General features: G+C 46.2%; 1 long non-coding RNA gene across 1 annotated transcript; it reads left to right on the forward strand.

Annotated features, from left to right (window-relative positions):
• Nucleotides 1–8,084: 8,084 nt before the first annotated feature.
• Nucleotides 8,085–17,932, forward strand: LOC147828388 (uncharacterized). Its single transcript, XR_015450902.1, has 2 exons — nt 8,085–12,732; nt 13,632–17,932. It is a non-coding gene; the product is annotated as an uncharacterized LOC147828388 (long non-coding RNA).
• The last annotated feature ends 332 nt before the right edge of the window (nt 17,933–18,264 follow it).

Below are 18,264 nucleotides of genomic sequence, written 5' to 3' on the forward strand. Positions count from 1 at the left end.
AAATTCTGCAGGCAGTTAGAGAAAAGAAACAAATCACCTACAAAGGAAAGCCCCAGAATCATGGCAGATTTCTCAACATAAACCCTCAAATCAAGGAGAGCCTGGAGTGAAGTATTTCAAGCCCTAAAAGAAAATAACTTCCAACCCAGACTGTTGTATCCTGCAAAATTATCTTTCAAAATTGATGGGGAAATTAGATACTTCCACAACAAAGAATACCTGAGAAATTTCATGAACACCAAACCAGCACTCCAAACAATTTTAAGCAATATCCTAGAAAAAGACAATGAAGGTCACAACTACATGAGGCCCAACAGAGGGAAGCCACCAGGCAAGGTAAGACACTAAAGGGAAAGGGGGGAAAAATAATAAATAAAAGAGCCAACAACAGTACAATATCATGACCAGGATGAGTCAATATCTATCAATTATAACTATCAATGTCAGTGGCCTCAGTTCAGCAATCAAAAGAAATAGACTGACAGAATGGATTAAGAAGCAAAATCCAACAATATGCTGTATATAAGAAACACACCTAACTCAAAAGGAAATTCATAGACTGAAAGTGAAAGGATGGAAAACAGTTCTCCATGCCACAGGAACCCAGAAAAAAGCAGGCGTAGCAATCTTATTTGCAGACAAAGTAGATTTCAAAGCAAAACTAATTAAGAGACACAGAAATGGTCATTACATCCTTGTGAAAGGAACAATCCAAGAGGAAGAGATGACAATCCTAAATATATATGCACCAAATACGAATGCCCCCAACTATACAAAACAAATATTAATGGACATGAAAAACCAAATAAACACTAATACAATTGTAGTGGGGGACCTCAATACCCCTCTATAACAAATAGACAGATCATCTAGACAAAAAATTAACAATGAAATTCTAGAACTGAACCAAGCTATTGAACAAATGGACTTAATAGATGTTTACAGAGTGTTCCACCCCACAAAATCAGAATACACATTCTTTTCAGCTGCACATGGGTCATTCTCCAAAATAGACCACATGCTAGCTCATAGGACATGTCTAAGTAAATGTAAAAGAATTGAAGTTACCCCTTGTATATTGTCAGACCATAATGCAATAAAATTGGAGGTCAATAACATAAGAAACTGCAAAACTCCCACAAACACATGGAAATTGAATAACACCCTCCTGAACAACCAATGGGTGACAGGGGAAATTAAAGAAGAAAAGTTTCTACAAGTAAATGATCACAGCAGTACAACATACAGGAATCCGTGGGACACAATGAAAGCAGTTCTACATGGGAAATTCATAGCAGTGAATGCCCATATTAGGACAACAGAGAGAACTCAGTTAAATAACCTAATACAGAACCTCAAACTCCTAGAAAAAGAAGAGCATAACAAACCCAAAGCTCATTCAAGAAAGGAAATTATAAAGACCTGAGCAGAAATCAATGCAATGGAGACTAAGAGAATGATACAAAAAATTAATGAATCAAAGAGTTGGTTTTTTGAAAGAATAAATAAAATTGATAAACCTCTAGCCAACCTTATCAAAAAAAGGAAAGAAAAGGTTCAAATCCATGCAATTAAGAATGAAAAAGGTGAAGTCACCACAGACCCAGCAGAAATCCAGGGGATCATCAATACCTACTTTGAGAACCTGTACTCTAATAAAAGGGAAAACACAGAAGAAATGGACAGATTCCTAGATACATGTGAAGTGCCAAAGTTAAATGAAGGAGATATAGAAATTCTAAACACCCCAATTACAATGAGTGAAATTGAAAATGTAATAAAAAATTTACCAACAAAGAAAAGCCCAGGTCCTGGAGGCTTCACTGGTGAATTCTACAAGACATTTAAAGAAGAACTATCACCATTATTCTTCAAACTCATCAAGAAAATTGAAAGGGAAACAAGGCCTCCAAATTCATTCCTGGAAGCAAGTGTTACTTTGATTCCAAAACCAAGGAAAGACCCAACCCAAAAAGAGAACTACAGACCAATCTCCCTAATGAACATAGATGCAAAAATCCTCAACAAGATACTGGCAAACAGAATACAGAGTGTCATCAAGAAGATCATACACCCTGACCAAGTGGGATTCATCCCAGGGATGCAAGGATGGTTCAACATCCGTAAATCAATAAATGTAATACACTATATTAACAGAGTCAAGGACAAAAACCATACGATCATCTCAATAGATGCTGAAAAGGCATTTGACAAAATCCAACACCCATTCATGATAAAAATGCTACAGAAAATTGGAATAGAAGGTCTTTATCTCAACTTGATTAAGGCTATTTATGAAAAACCTACAGCCAACATCATACTAAATGGTCAAACACTGAAAACTTTCACGCTAAAATCAGGAACAAGACAAAGATGCCCACTATCACCATTCCTGTTCAATATAGTTCTGGAAACCTTAGCCACAGCAATTGGAAAAGAGAAAGAAATAAAAAGAATAAAGATAGGAAAGGAAGAAGTTAAACTGTCATTATTTGCTGATGATATGATACTTTACATAGAAGACCCAAAAAACTCAATCAAAAGTCTTCTAGACCTAATTGACAGATTCAGCAGAATAGCTGGATACAAGGTCAACACTCAAAAAACAATAGCCTTCTTAAGCAAATAGCAGACTCATTGAGAGAGAAATTTGGGAAATAATTCCTTTTATAATAGCATCTAAAAAAATGAAATATCTAGGAATCAACCTAACAAAGGAAGCAAACGACCTCTACACTGAAAACTACAGCTCTCTGAAAAAGGAGATTGAAGAGGATATAAGAAAATGGAAAGATATCCCTTGTTCCTGGGTAGAAAGAACCAATGTAGTGAAAGTGGCCATACTTCCAAAACTACTATATAGATTTAATACAGTGCCTATCGAAATTCCAACAATATACTTCACAGAACTAGAGAAAACAATCCAAAAATTCATTTAGACTCAGAAGAAACCTAGAATAGCAAAAGCAATTCCGGGCAACAGAGACATGGCTGGGGGTATCACAATTCCCAACTTGAAACTACTACAAAGCTACTGTGATGAAAACAGCATGGTACTGGCAAAGAAACAGACCCAAGGATCAGTGGAATAGATTAGAAAATGCAGAAACAACTCTAGACATACTCAGCCACCTAATCTTTGACAAAGGAGCCAAGCACCGTCATTGGAGGAAAGGTAGCCTACTTAATAAATGGTGTTGGAAAAACTAGATTTCAACCTGCCAGAGATTAAAACTAGACCCATACCTATCACTATGCACTAAACTAAGATTGAAGTGGATTAAAGATCTAAATATTAAGACAGAAACACTAAACTTGCTAGAAGATAAGTTAGGTAGAACTCTTGAAGACATTGTCATAGGAAAAGACTTTATGAACAAAACCTCAGTAGCATGGGAGCTAGCAGAAAGAATCAACAACTGGGATCTCATCTTATTAAAAAGCTTCTGCACTGCAAGAGAAACTACCAACAGAGCTAAGAGACAACCCACAATGTGGGAAAAAATTTTTAGCAGCTTTATGTCAAAGGTCTACTATTGAGAATATATAAAGAATTGAAAAAATCAGACCCCCCAAATTCAAAGAGCCAATTCAAAAATGGGCATTAGAAATGAACAGATATTTCTCAGACAAAGAAGTAAAAGCAGCAAATAAACATATGAAAAAATGTTCAATATCTCTGGTCATTTAAGAGATGCAGATGAAAACAACACTAAGATTCCACCTCACCCCAGAAAGAATGGCTGCTATCAAGAAATCATCCAATAACAAATGCTGGCGGGGGTGTGGGGAGAAAGGAACCCTTCTCCATTGTTGGTGGGAGTGCAGGCTGGTGCAACCACTGTGGAAATCAGTATGGTGATACCTCAAAGAACTAGAATTAGAGGTTCCATTTGACCCAGCTATCCCCTTGCTGGGGATCTTCCCAAAAGAATTAAAAGAATCATACTACAGAGATATATGTGCACCCATGTTCATAGCAGCACAGTTTGTAATAGCTAAAGCTTGGAAACAGCCCAGTTGTTCATCAACTGGAGACTGGATAAAGAAGATGTGTTTTTTTTTAATAAAATGGAGTACTACTCAGCCATAAAGAATGAGAAACTAGAGACATTTAGAGCTAAATGGTTGGATATTGAGGCCATTCTCTTAAGTGAAATAAATAGGACACACGTGCATAAATACCGAATAGTTTCTCTAGTGTGAGAAACTGAGAGTGTAAATAAGGATTAAAAGGATTAATAACTAGTAATTGATACTTTGGAATAGGAAAAGGTCCAAAGGGTTAGGGGTGGTGGGAGGGGAAGGGGAAAGGAAAGAAGGGAAAGGAAAAATTATGAGAAAAGAAAAAAAATGGAACTGAAATCTACGTAAATAGGGAAGGGTGGAGGGGGTAAAGGGCACACAGGTGATGGGGAAAAGATAAGAACCAAGATACATCATGTACAGGTACAAGCACCCAATGATGAATGTAAACGTATACCTAAAAATGTACCAATAAAAGAATTAAAAAAAAAAAGAACCAGCAGTCCCCGAGGGAGTAGTCCATAAGAGACCAGCTATGCTGTGTCCAGGGATCGACTGAGCCAGTTGTTAACAGGATGCCCTTGTGGACCAATCCTCTGCTTGGCTAGATGCCGGCCCAGTGCATTTCAGGAAGTTTGGCATTTCTCACTGCGCTCACTAAGTGGCAGCTGTGGTCCCTGTGGTTCCTGTGCCCATCTTTGGAATAACTGCAGATGCCCCCGCTTAAGAGGGCTGGCTCCAGTTAGAACCACCAAAGAGGGAAGGGCATCTGGAGGTGGAGGGCACCGCCTGCACCCTGGAACAGTCCTGGTTTCTGCTAGTCCTGAGTACACTTGTCCTCTCGCTCCCAAGGTGTCCTGGCGTCCACGACTTCGAGGTGATGGCTGCTTCCAGGGCTGGTGCTGGAGAAGCCCGGAACATTGTGTTGTGCTGGAAGGCCAGGAAGTGCCTGAAGAAAACATTTCACTAAAAACAGAAGCCAAGTTGTGCAGCTCTCCCTGGTCAACTGGCAGTCTGAGCATCAAAATAAGGATAGTAACAAATGTTGACCTATTAAGTAGAATAAAAATTCCCACATCGACACAAGTAAGAGAAGAGAGGCCACAGGAAAGCTTTTCCTTACACTAGGCAGCCAAGTAAAAGCACCAAAGGGAGGATGGAATTGGAGATCTCATCGGAAGCCTAGGCAGCATTGATGCAGACAAGAGTTTATGCTGGTTGCCAAGATAGCTGAGTAAAAGTTCAATAATAACAGGATATAATTGTGTAATTTTACAAAACTTGTTCATTGCAAAGGGTAAAATGGCATCTTTCACAATAGCATCAGCAGTAATGGGATAAGACAGCCCATGTCTGCTGACTTTATGGGCTAAGAAGGTCCCAGCATCACATCTGTGGCCAGAAAAGTGCATAACGCAAGTCTCCTCAAGAGGAGGAAATGTCACACAGCCCCAAAGAGTCACAATTCCAAAAACATGAGGTATTTTAAAACATTGATGTTATAAAAGACAAATACAGGGGAACTCTTCCAAATTATAGAAGACCTAAAGATACTGGAGAGCTGAATGTTAATTCATGGTTCAGGAGTTTCTTGTGCTTAGATGTTCTAGGACAGCTGGTGAGGTTTAAAGCAACGTAGATTACATAGTAGGATACATTTAGATGGATAGGTGCATGGAGAGACAAATGACAAAGGAAATGTGGAAAATGTTAGCATCTGAAGATATGAACAAGGGTACATGGGAATACTGCACTTTTTACTATTCTTGATCTCCTACAATATTAAAATTGTATCAGAACAATGCACTATCAGTGTTGATATTAATCTGCCACAGAGAAGACTGAAATCACGTTGTCTTCAAGAGGACAGATGGATCCCGAGACCGTCATGCTAAGCAAGACAAGTCAGATACAGAGTCACACATCACAGGCATCTCTTGTGTGAGAAACCTAAAGTGCACTAAATAAGCTGATGAGATAGAGGAAAGACAGCAGGAAAAAGCAGCAGACTCTTGGAGATGGCGAAGAAGGCAGAGGAAGGGTGAGCAAGGACAGGGGAGAAAAGGGATGGAAAATGACCAGGACGTATGCGTATACCAGTTCCACACAACGAGCATCACCAGTGTGCACTGCGAACATGCACTAATAAAAAGAGGAGAACAATCGTGCAAACTAGCATATGTAGTGGGCGTAGCATAGCCAGTCGGGGGCTCCAGCAGGGAGGCTCTCTTCACAGCTCTGTGTCTCCGGCCCAGGGCCCGAGTGGGGACTCCATGCTCTCCAGGCTGTTCTGATGAAGCAGGCGGAGGCACCCAGGAGGCACCATGCTGGGGCTGATGGGAGATCCACTCAGAGGGGAGCAGCAGGACCTCGCAGGGCCTGGAAGGTGCTGGGTTTTGGGCCAAGCCTGGGACACAGAGAGAGAGGAAGCCATCCAGCCTTGTGGGCAGTTAAGCCCACAAGGGGGACCACTGGGGGACCACTGGGGGACCACTGGGGGACCACTGGGCGAGCGGAGGACTCGCGGTGTGGAGCTGGAAATGACACCGGGACACGGATCTGTTTCCTGGCAAAGGCCTATTGCCCTGTGTGCCTTTTAAGGCTCATCTTTCCAGGAGGCTCTCGTTTTCTCCAGAAAGACTTCTCTCAGTCTGGCCACTGTCCCCGAGGGAGGGGGAACAGATGCTGACCGAGCCCCCTGTGCCGGCTGGGCACCCAGCACTGTGAACCATTTAAAGCGAGAGAGCCAAGCTGCCCATCCCTTGGGGACACAGGAGAGGGGCCATGCAGGGTGGCAGGGAAGCTGGGGTCCAGGCGACTCCGAGAGTGGAGTGGTCTAGTTAGATGCTGATTCGTGCTGAGTGCAGTCTGGCTAGGGGAGCTGCAGGGTGTGGCAGAAGCAGGGGCCTGAGCCAGCAGACACTGCACATGGAAGGAAGGGCCCTGCACGAGGGGCACTCTGAGTTCAGCCTCCCTCCTTCTTCAGTGCCCAGGCTGGGCCCAGGCCCGCACATGCTAGGCATGCGCTCTGTCTGAGGCGCCCAGCCTGCTCTTCCTGTTCCTCAGAGGATGATGGGAGTAACGTTCAGACAGCTCTCGGCTCAGTGCCGGCCTCAGGGAGGCTGCAGAGCCTCAGCACCTGCTCCGCTGACTTCCACGGGAGACAGGGAAGCTTGGAGGACTCAAGTAAGGATCAGAAGTCCCAGGTGTAGCAACTGCTAGAACCAGGATTCAAACCCAGCTCTCTAGACTCCAGCAACTGTCCACCTAAGAATGGCTCTTAAATTTTTTACTGGTTGAAAAAAAATCAAAAGGAGAAATACATTTCTAGGCACATGAAAATTATAGAAGGGCCGGGATTTAGCTCAGTGGTTCTGGTGCCTGCCCTATAAGCGCAAGTTCCCGAGTTTGATCACCAGTACAAAAAGAAAAAAAAAAACCACGAAAATTTTAGAACAAATTCAAATTTTATAAGGTTTTGTTGGCACGAAGCTATGCCCAGTTGCTCCTGTTTCCCTGGTTGCAGCTCCCGGAGCAGAGCTGGCTGGTGGAGGCAGAGGGCATCTGGGGCGGAGCAGGCCGGCCTGCCAAAATTATTAAAGTGCCCTACAGACTGGACCGAAGTGCTCCCTCTGTGATCTGATGGGAACAGATGCTTCTCACTCCTCTTATCACAAATCCAATCTCACTCTCTTTCAAGTTCAAGAGGTTTCATTAATTGGGACATAAAGGGAAGAGGGCCAACCCTGGGCTGGGCTGGGCTGGGCTGAGCCCATCATTTCAGCTCCCCATCTGGGCTCGGGGCCCCACGCCCAGCCGTGTGGAGAAGGAGGGGTGCAGCTGAGGGGCAGGGATCGGCCTGGGCCCGGAGCCTCGCGTCTGCGCTGTGGATCACTTTGCCCGAATTATTCAACCTCCGTTAATTTCCTTTCCCTGGGATCTGAAAGGGGAGTGATGAGCATACCTCTGGGCCGGGGAACTCTGGAGACTCAAGTGAGAAAATATATTAAAAGCTGTCCCCCGCCCCCCAGGAGCTGGGTCAGTGAGCATTCAATAAATGTTTGCTGATGCTTGTCAGCAGGGAAGAAGCTAAGCCTCTGGTCCTGGTTACAAAGTCCTCAAAGATATTTTTTTAGCTTTTAAAAATGTAATTCGTGCACACTGTGCAAAATTCAAACAGCAAAACGAGAGAAACCAGCACCTCACAGAACAGTGTATTGGAATGTTGAAGGTGGCACCATTTATTAGAGCCCTAAGCTGAAAATGAGCCAAAGAGCCATCACTAGCAGAACAGAGAAATCTATTGCGATACACTCACGCACCACACCGTCAATAAGGCGAGTACAGGTCACAGTATGAGCAAAGGCAGCCAGATATGAAAGCACACCACCCGCAGGGCGCAGCTTCTGTGAAGAATGAGGCGAAGTCTGCCGGCTCGGGTTTGCTCTGGGTGGACTGAGAGCTGGGGCGGAGGTGGGGAGCGTCCTCTCCCACGGGTGTCCTACATTCGCGAACCTCCATCAGCCGATGCACAGGACCAACCTTCATTCTTCAGGGCAGCGATGAGCTAAGGAGAACGGCCCTTCCTCCTCCGTGGCTTCCAGGCACTGTGCTCCCATCAAACACCGCGGAGCGCCCGAGACCCGAAGGCGGGGTTGCTGAGGTGTGGGAGCTACGTGGCTTCTTCTCGTCTCAAGGAGCAAGCTGGAGCACTGGGACGTGCGCCAGCTGCCTCCCGCCGGGGTCCCAGGGCGGGCGGAGGGCAGAGCGGGAAGGGCCTGTCCGGGTGGCTATGGAGTGAGCGCCTTCAGGGCTCCGGAACGTCCCAGCTGTCTTCCCGTGCGGCGCCCCTTCTTCCGTGTCAACTGCGGCTTCCCCCTGGTGCAGTCCTGGCCCCAAGGTCCCCCGACCAGGGCCCACCGTGCGCCTTCTCTGTGAGCCATTTCCTCCCCGACCCTGCGGCTGCGATGTGGCCTGGCAGCAGCCCGCCGCGTCTGGAAGCAGGGCCACCGCGAAGCCCGTGGGAAGACGTCCCTGCAGGTCTGGCCTTCAGTCCTCCCCGTCCTTTTCTCTGTCCCCTCCTACGGCTTCGGCAGCATCAGCCCCCGAATTCTGCCCAGCCTGCAGGACCCAGCGCGGATTCCACATGCCTGCGTGGCGCTGCCCAGGACCACCCGACTTGCCGGCCCCACTGCGCGGGCCGCAGGGCTCGGCTCGCAGTACCAGGCGCTGGGAGCGCAGGGGAGGAAGCCGCGCTCTGGTCTTCACCTGGTTCCTACTTGGGCCCAAACGGGAAGGGACACCAAACACGTCTGCTGTCTCCCGGAGGGAGGCGGGTGTTGCTCATGCCTGCAGGGGGCTGGAGGAGCGAGGGGCTCTGAGGACCCCAGGGGCGAGAAGAACGGCCAGGGAGGTGCAGAGCAGCAGGGCGCGGCGCGGCGCGGCATTACGGACCACGGACCACACGCTGCCACTGGCGTATCATCCACTGTTTCCAGGAATTCACTGCTTTTTAAAAATTGGACTATAAGACACTCATGGATAAAATTCCCAACTTAGGCTTCTCCGTGTCTCCTGACTCCAAACAATCAAATTCTGGGCACTCAGACAAAAATAAAAGATTAAGGGCAAACTCAAGAAGAGTCTCTTAAAAGGTACGAGAGTCTGAATTTATTTAATTTTATTTTTATTTTTATTTTTTTTTGGTACTGGGGATTGAACTCAGGACCTTGTGCTTGCATGGCAGGTGCCGGAACCACTGAGCTAAATCCCGGCCCGAGAATTTGAATTTTAAACATTTTGAGAATATCCCACCAGACTTGGAATATAAAGGAAACCCTCTAAGGAGACCAGACTGAACTTTAATCGAGGAGTTGCAATAATCAGGCCAAGCTGAGGCTGCGCCTCGTCTCCCCTGGACTTTCTGCCCCTGAGCCCCACATCTGAGTCTGTAGGGCTGCCGCACAGGAGCATGTGAGTTACTCAGTGTAACTGTGTGACTGGCAGCCTGGGACACGGTTGCTGTCAGAGTCTGCTGTTTGCCACTTAATGGCTCTGCAGTCCTGGGCAACACACTTAGACACCCAGGTCTCAGGTGCTACCTTGTAAAGCAGAGATAAGTATATCTACTTTGTCAAGATGAAACATAATGCATTTTTGCAGTATAATACGCTCCCGATAATGTAAGCTGTCTTTTTTCTTCTCCCTCCTTTTTCTTTAGATGTGTTAGGAAGATATTTTTTAGGAACAGAGAGCCAAGGGAACAGAGAATGAAAAGATTCCGAACAGCTGAGGGAGCCTCGCAGGCGGTGATAGATAGATGAGCAGACAGGAGTTTTAAGACATTCTTTGGATTTGCCGTATTTCGTGCAGTTTTTGGCAGATGCCCCACCCCTGGGGTTAAGACTGAAGTTGGAGGTTTTTTGGGGCCTGACATTGGGCTGGGATTGGCCACAAGGAAGGGCTGCATCCTGGGCACTATCTACCTGGAGGAAGAGGTTTGGGGACATGGTGGCTGCCACCCACGTTCTCAAGGCTGTCACTGGACAAGCAGTCCTCTTCGGGCTGACGTGGCTGAGGCACAGGTCTGTCCTCACAACACTGCTGTGGGTCCGGACCGCTGGCTGCAGGCGGAGGTCCTCCGTCTATCTCAAGGATTTGCTCTGGGGGTCGGGTGAGGACCCTCGCTGTCCCTCCCAGACCCTCCGTGCCAACTGCCCTGCTCTCCAGCAGGAGCCCTGTGCTCCACCAAGGCGCCGTCCTGCTGCTCCACTGCCACCCTCTGAACAGAAAGGCTCCCAGGTGTGAGCAGATCCAAGGCAGCAGTGCAGTCTCCAGAGCCAATGATGGAGGCCACTCGCTCCCGTTTTCTTTTTCACGGGGCTGGAGTTACAGCAGTGTGGGGTTCCATGCAGCAGCCATAGTTCCCAGGGAAGCAGAATGGGCTGGCAGCTTCCCAGGTCCCACAGCACGGGGCACATAAACCCCTTCCCCGGGGCCTGGCCGATGCCCTTGTGCCCAGGGGAAGCCGCCTTCTCTTCAGTCACCGGGGACTTCCTGCTGCAGTCCCAGGCAGTGCTGGTGACCATGCCCAGTTGCCTGAGGGAGGACAGGCTATGGCCACGAGGCCAGGACAGGAGAAGGCCGCACAGAGGAGGCCGGAAAGGCCCGGGGCAAGGCCGGCCCTCCGTCGACCAGGCCCACGCCCAGGGGAGAGCCAGCCGCAGCTCTGACAGCTTTATCTTTCCTGGTTTGTCAGACTGGAACCAAGGCCTGCTGATGCCTCCGTGAAGGTATAAATGGTCCCTGCCCGGCCGGCCGAGGAGCACTCTGTCCCCCGAAGGAGAGGCCCTTCCTCCGGGCCTTGGCCAGGCTACGAGCTCCAGGCACATCCATCTGGGCCTGGCTGGGCCTCTTGCTGTGCAGGACAGGGCAGCACTGAGCTCGGTGCTGCCCAGAAGGAGCAGGTCCCCGGCCCTTCCCTGAATCCCTTCCCCTCTCATCCGGCTCTGCCATCCTGGAATCTAAGCATCCATTACATATTTGTAGTCGCACAAAAAAATAGTGTCTCTCATTTTCTGAAACTGAAATAAATTGCTGGTATGAATTCCTGCTCTAGTGGATATCAAAAACTTAACTGCAGTCAGTTAGGTGCGAGTACTCTTCTGTCCTGTAACCACCCTTAGCTCAGGAGCACAGGAGCAGAGCCGTGACACGGACGGATCAGAGACTTGCAGGGCTGCTTCAGAAAGGCCAGGACAATGGGATGAGTGTGACTCAAGTGAGGCGAGTACTTTGAGAGGGCTTAGTAGCAGTGTGTCTTTACTGTAATAAAGATTTAAGATGTTAAACACTCACAGTATATTTGGAGCGCACCTCACTTCTCAGTTGTCCTGCTCTAGCCAGGCCTTCATCTTCGTGATGTGGGTGTTCTGGCCCCATGCTCCCCATTGAGGTGGACTTGTGACCCAGGCCCGGGCAGTCAAAGAGCAAGCAAGCCCTGGAGAACACACCCAGAGTGGACGTGGCCTAAGAAGGCGAACTTCCAGTATGAGCAGCATATCCCTTTAGAACGCTTTCTGGGAAACTGTCCCCCCGGAAGATGAGCTCCATCTCAGGATAAAAGAGATGACCAACCCCATCTCACAAGGCACAAAATCCTCACCACAGTACTGCTATTTCCACATCCTGAGCTCCCTGCAGAACAGGCATCCAGGGTCAAGCCATTTATTTTCATATGGCTTTTGAAAAAATACCATTTTCCCAACAATAGCCTGAAATTATTTTTCAAATAATAGAGATTTTCTTTATTGCCCACCAGTCCAAATCCGTGGGTGTGTGGGGCAGGATGCTTATGAGCCATGACTTTGCAGGGCACTCACACTGTGAAATGTGTTCCGCTTTGGGGAGTTCCATCTGCAGCGTTTCTACGTTAATCTCCCAGCTGTCCAGGTCTTGCCTCCTGACATTACACCCTTGCCAGTCCTCTGCCCTCATCAGTCATCTCCAAGTTCTATCTGATAAATGCATTTTAACTATATCCACATGTATCGCTATGACTTGGTTTAGAATTAACAATCTCCCTTCTCATCTTATATCAAAATCATCTCAGGAACTTTAAAAAAATATTGCTGCATTTGGTCATCCTCAGATAAGTGGCTCAACTCATCTGGAACAATCATCAGCAATCTGAGTGTCATTATCAAGGTAAGGTTGACAAGGTAAGATGTGAGTTCTCTTGAGATCTTCGTCATCTTTTTAGGACTACGGAGCTAGTCTCCCAAATTGTCTCTTTCCTCCTCTGGCCTGGTTCCTTTCAGTCTGTCCTCCATATCATCTCCAAGGAATATTTGTGAAACCTGTCCAATTCTGAAACTCCCACGGTGATGACCCTTTCGTGACTCCAACCTCTTCTGCACTGCCTGAATGTCAGCCATGTGGTCTGCTTCTCTTTTATCTCCTGATGCCCTCTCCTGTTCATTTCCCTCCGAGTCTTTCCTGCAGCAGTGCTCATGGAAACTCTGGCATTCGCTGGAGGAACATCCCAAGGCAGTTTTGCAGCTCCATCTTCTTCAATACCATATAATTTTAGTCCATATGATCCTATAAATTGTAACTGAAAAATCTGTGACTTCCATGATGATTTTATAAATGAGAATTAGTGTAATTTAAGAAGCAATTACAGTATATTTTGGCATGAAAATATTTCCACCCAATATTGGGTTTCATCTCCATAGTAACACTGATCAAGAGTGATGGATGTTAATTATTTCTATAGCATCTACATTTGTATAGAGGTGTGATTATGAAGACCTTTCTTCACAGAAGCCTGTTATCTAAATTCTGCAAAGAAAATGATTTCCCAAATAGGGTTTACTTTGCAGTATACACTGTTCCAAAGCTCTGTCTGGGCTTCCGAGAAGAGCCAGTCGCTAAGTGAACTGCCCAGTTACTCATTTATTTGTCTCTAAGTTGAGGAAGATGTTTTGAATTGGTTCAGGCAATCATTAAAAGTTTCATAAATCATGTTTATGGTTTTCTAAATGCTAGACTTGTTTACATTCAAACTAGATAAGTGATATTTTTTTCCTCTGTCATTTATCCAGAAGTTGTCTTCTTTGTCCAAGAATGATCATTTTTCCTCTGAAGAGCCTCCACATATCCTGCAGCACCTTCCCATGCGACTTCCATCTGCAGCACTGCTGGGAAGCCCAGCCAGGGGTCCAGCAGGGCTGTGACAACCCTTGAGCAACCAGGCAACACGCTGGCCATGCTGTGCTCTGTGCAGTGCCCTTCAGCCATGCATCAGTCTACTCGGCTTCTGTAAAATCAGAATCAATGAAATATCCTGGACTTTTGGTACGGCAAATGAAATTGTCCAAAAGAGGCCCTGGGAATTCTCTCCGAGTTGTGGGATGAAAGAGAATGAGGCCCAGGGTGGCTCCCAGGTCAGGAGGCGACACCTGCATCCTTCCCCGTGGTCTCCAGAGAATTCAGGTCACACTGCCACGTGTGACTTTGAGGGATCCACTTCCTGCTACCACCATGGCTCACGGAGGAGCCTGTCTGTCTCTGGGCAAAGAAGGCCCTAGCAGGAACATGCAGGGCTATCCAGCACCCAAGGGTGGGAGAGAAGAGAAACACACGCTCTTTTCTTGCTGACCCTTTCTTTGTAACTCTCAAGAGCCCTGTCTGAAACCATAACCAGTGGGGTGAGCTTCTACCCGGTCGGTCTGCGTTGCCCGATGGATTTGCAGAGTCCGCTGGGTACTTATTTTGAGTCACTTGTCTTTGTCGGGATGCTGTGGCCGCCTGCTGCCTCGTGCCCCCTCCCTCTGCACATCCCCCTCCTCAGCCACTGGGAAACCCGTTGTCCTTCAGGATCTCCCTGTGCACTATGAACGCTCAGGCCCCGGCCTGCGTCCGTCCCCACCTGGTGCTCCCGGAAGGGTGCGGCCTCAACGTCCTCAGAGCTGGGCTTTATTTCGCAGGCCTGGCTCATTCTGGAAGTCTGAGGCTCATCAGCCTTTTTATAGTTCACTGTTATTACATAACTGTTACATAGCAGTGGTGAATGATTAAAAAGTGCCAAAAAACAAAATACCACCCAGGGATACTTTCTAAAACTTTTGTTGATGCAATTTCAAATCATAATGAATACAATGGCTTAACCCACTACCAATTTCCTGAAACCTACTTTTTTTCTTAATGAAAAATATGGCAACTCATTGTTTTTGTTTTTTTGGTACTGGGGCTCGAACTCAGGTCCTTGTGCTTGTGCAGCAGGCTGCGAAACCACTGAGCTAAATCCCCGGCCATCATTGTTATTTTTATTTGCATTTATATGGTTTGCAGCAAAATTGAACACTTCAAATAGGTTTGCTAGTGAATTTGTATTTCCTTTTGTTTCTTCCTTGTTCATAGATTTTTGTTTTTCTATAACTCATCTATTAATTGAGGAGTATCAAATCCTTATTTAGTGAGTATGTTAATTCTATCAGCTATGTGAACATTGTTTATAGTGTAAATATTTAAATTACTTCATGAGTTTGTTTTTAAACACTTAAAGTTTATATTTCAGAAATTTTCTATTTTTTAGTGCAGTCTGTGTCTACCTTGGTGTCACACTTAGAGAAAGCATTCCTTACTCTAATTATTGAAATTTTTTCCTAAAAGTAATTCCATGGTTATATTTGAGTCTTTGACCTACTTTAGTACATTTCCTTTCCTTCTCTTTTCCATTTTCATCTTTCAGCAAATGCTTAATAGGATATTGCCATTGGGGAAGTAAACAAAGATTGCCTATCTCGAGTTGACATGCCAAGGAGAATAGTAGGTAACAAACACAAGAGCAAATACTATGGATTGTACCAGAGGCAGGTGCTAGACCAGCACTCGGGAGTGTGGTAAGCTGAGGGTGGGGTGGGGGCGCTGCACATGGGAGCGAGTCATGGAAGAATGTTTTCGTCCTTCCTTGCTCCTTTAAGGCAGCCTGAGAGCTGGGAGCTCAACAGCCTGCTGGCACCATGCTTGAAATTCTATACATCAGGCTGTTTTAGGCCAAGTCCAAATAAATAGATTTTTAACTATTTGAGGTCTACTTGCTCCGCACCAAAACTGTGCCAGGCACCTGGCAGCCTTGGGCAGATGACCTCCAGGCTGTGCGTGTCCATTGGAGGAAGGCTGGGGCTTGGGTAGAGATGGTTCAGGTCACAGTAAATACAGAGGTCTCCAGGCGTCGCGAGGTTAATTTTGCTCAGAAAAGTGTGCAGGAGCACAGGACATGCCAGTATTTATTCCACCAGCTTTCTGACCTTATTTCTCTCAAATGCATGCTTCTCACATTCTAAATTCTTGTGTGTATTTGATTTGTTTCTGGTTCTTTATTGTGTGCCCTGGCCAGCCACACTGGATAGATGCTCAACTCTTAAATTTTTAAGATGTCCCTCAGGAAACTTGTGCAGTTTGCTTCCTGTGTCCCCACCATTGTTCCAGAAATTATGCATGTGCATTTTGTATTTTGGCTGCTACTGGAAATTCAATCTTTTGTTTTTATGTTTTCTAATTGATTATTGATACTATATAGAAAAACTAATTACTTTTATATTTGTTCATTTCATAATCAGCTTCAACTGAACCTTGTATTAGGCCCAGTGGTTTAAGCAATCTTATATTGTCTTCTTACATAGCCCTATCATTTCCAAGCTGATAATTTCACTCATTTAAAAAATTTATATCTTCTATGTTGTCTTCTTACTGCATCTCATGAGCTTAATTCCTCAGATAGATTCCTTCTGAGTCATAGGCTCTTTGTAGATGTTCACTGATGTATTTTTCCATCTTTCCAGAGTGTGGTCAATTTTTTCACCATCTTGAAATCCTGCAAAGAGATACAATTCCTCTCTGGCACTGAACATACTTTGATTTGTTTTATCCTAAAGCAGATGGGATTTTCTGGATGCAAAGAGGCAAACAGACCAATCAAGGTCATCTTCATTCCCTCTCCAGCAGAAACCAGGCAGTCTGCAGACACAGCAGGTGCCACACAGCCGTGGCCAGATTGGGTTTCGAGACAGCAGAGCAGTCCTGGAGCCTGGCTTGGGAAGACTCCGGGGTGAGGCTTAGGAAGAAATGTGTGACAGTTGCTTCCCTACACAGGCCTGGGGTAACCTCTGTGGCTGACTCCCGGGCTGCCTTTGACCTCCAGCTCTGGGTTTTCTGTGTTCTGGGTCTGGTTGTGTAGTCTTGGGTGTCATTTCCACTTGGTATCAAGGCAGGCTTCTGACTTTCTTCCCACATGGTGAATTTCAACCTCCCCTGCTCTGACACTGGCAAGAAAGCCTCATTTTCCCCATATAGATTCTGTAGCACTCTATCCTGTCTTGAGGATATACTTTTCTTTTGGTACCGGTGATCGAACTCAGGACCTTGCGCCTGAGAGGCAGGTGGAGGAACCACTGAGCTAAATCCCCGGCCCTTGAGGATATACGTTTTAAAAAGAAATCTTTCCCCCTATTTTTATGCTACTATATGTCAATAAGATGTTTTGGAAAAAGCAGTTACTCTCGCACAGGCTCAGCTAGTGGAGGAGAGCGTGGGTGGGGAGGACGCCAACAGGGCGGTGGGAGTCCCGGCCGTCTGTCTGCACGCAGCTCTCAGCTCAGGGCTTCACATGAAGGATGCCTTGAGCGATGACTGAGCCCAGGCTCCCAGCCTATTGGTTGGTGACACCGCGCCCAGGAACTTCAGCCAGTTATCACGTCACTGTTCAGTCACCGCCCAAGTCCTTGCTTATTCTTTTCTTTACTGAGTCACTGGAGAGTATTATTAAGTATCTTGGTCAATGCTGATGACAGAAATAGACAGTGTGGGCCTGTCATACCGACAAACTTACACATGTGGCAGACCCCCACACGCACACGCACCCGCCTCAGGTCAGCTTCCTGACTCTGATACTAAACTAGAGCTACGTAAAATGTGTTATGATGACCACTGGGAGAAAGTGGGCAGGAGTACACAGGACCTCTCTGTTAGTTTTGCAAATTCTTTAGAATTTTTTGTTAGTTCAAAATCAGTTTTGTAAGAAATGAATAAAATATGTACGATTCCTGCCTCTTGGCAGTCACTGTTTATGGCTGAACTGTAAAAGCCTTGCATGTACTTGAAGAACAGACTGTCATCTAGCTGGAACCATAGAATATACAGCTTTCCACGTTGGCTTGCTTCACTTAGTAATATGCACTCAAGCTTTCTTCACATATTATGGGGGCTTGATAACTTATTTCTTTCTAGTTTTGGGTGTATTCCACTAACGACCTGTACCACAGTTCGTTGTTTTCTTCACTCACTCAAGGACATCTTTGTGACCTCCAAGTTTTGGCCATTAAGAATAAAGCAGCTGCAAACATCTGTGTGCAGGTTTCTGTGTGGCAGTGAGTTCTGATATATACCAGCAGCATGATTGCCGAACCATCTGGTAAGAGCATGTTTAATTTTAGAAGAAACCATCACACCCTTCCACAGTAAGGGTCCCATTTGGCATCCCCATCATCAGTGAATGCGAAGGTCTCTCACCACATCCTCACCAGCCTTTGGCACTGCTGTGCTCTGGGTTTTGGCTGTTCTAGGAGGTATAAAGGCTCTCTCATTGTCCTTTTAATTTCCCTGCTGACATAGACGTGGAGCATCTTTTCATAACTTCACGTGCCATCAGTTAATTTTTATATGTTATCACCTCCA

The sequence above is a fragment of the Heterocephalus glaber genome, unplaced genomic scaffold (genome assembly GCF_053883595.1).
Source record: "Heterocephalus glaber isolate CG9 unplaced genomic scaffold, H.glaber_assembly_v1.0 deba00001111, whole genome shotgun sequence".
Taxonomy (NCBI): Eukaryota; Metazoa; Chordata; class Mammalia; order Rodentia; family Bathyergidae; genus Heterocephalus; species Heterocephalus glaber.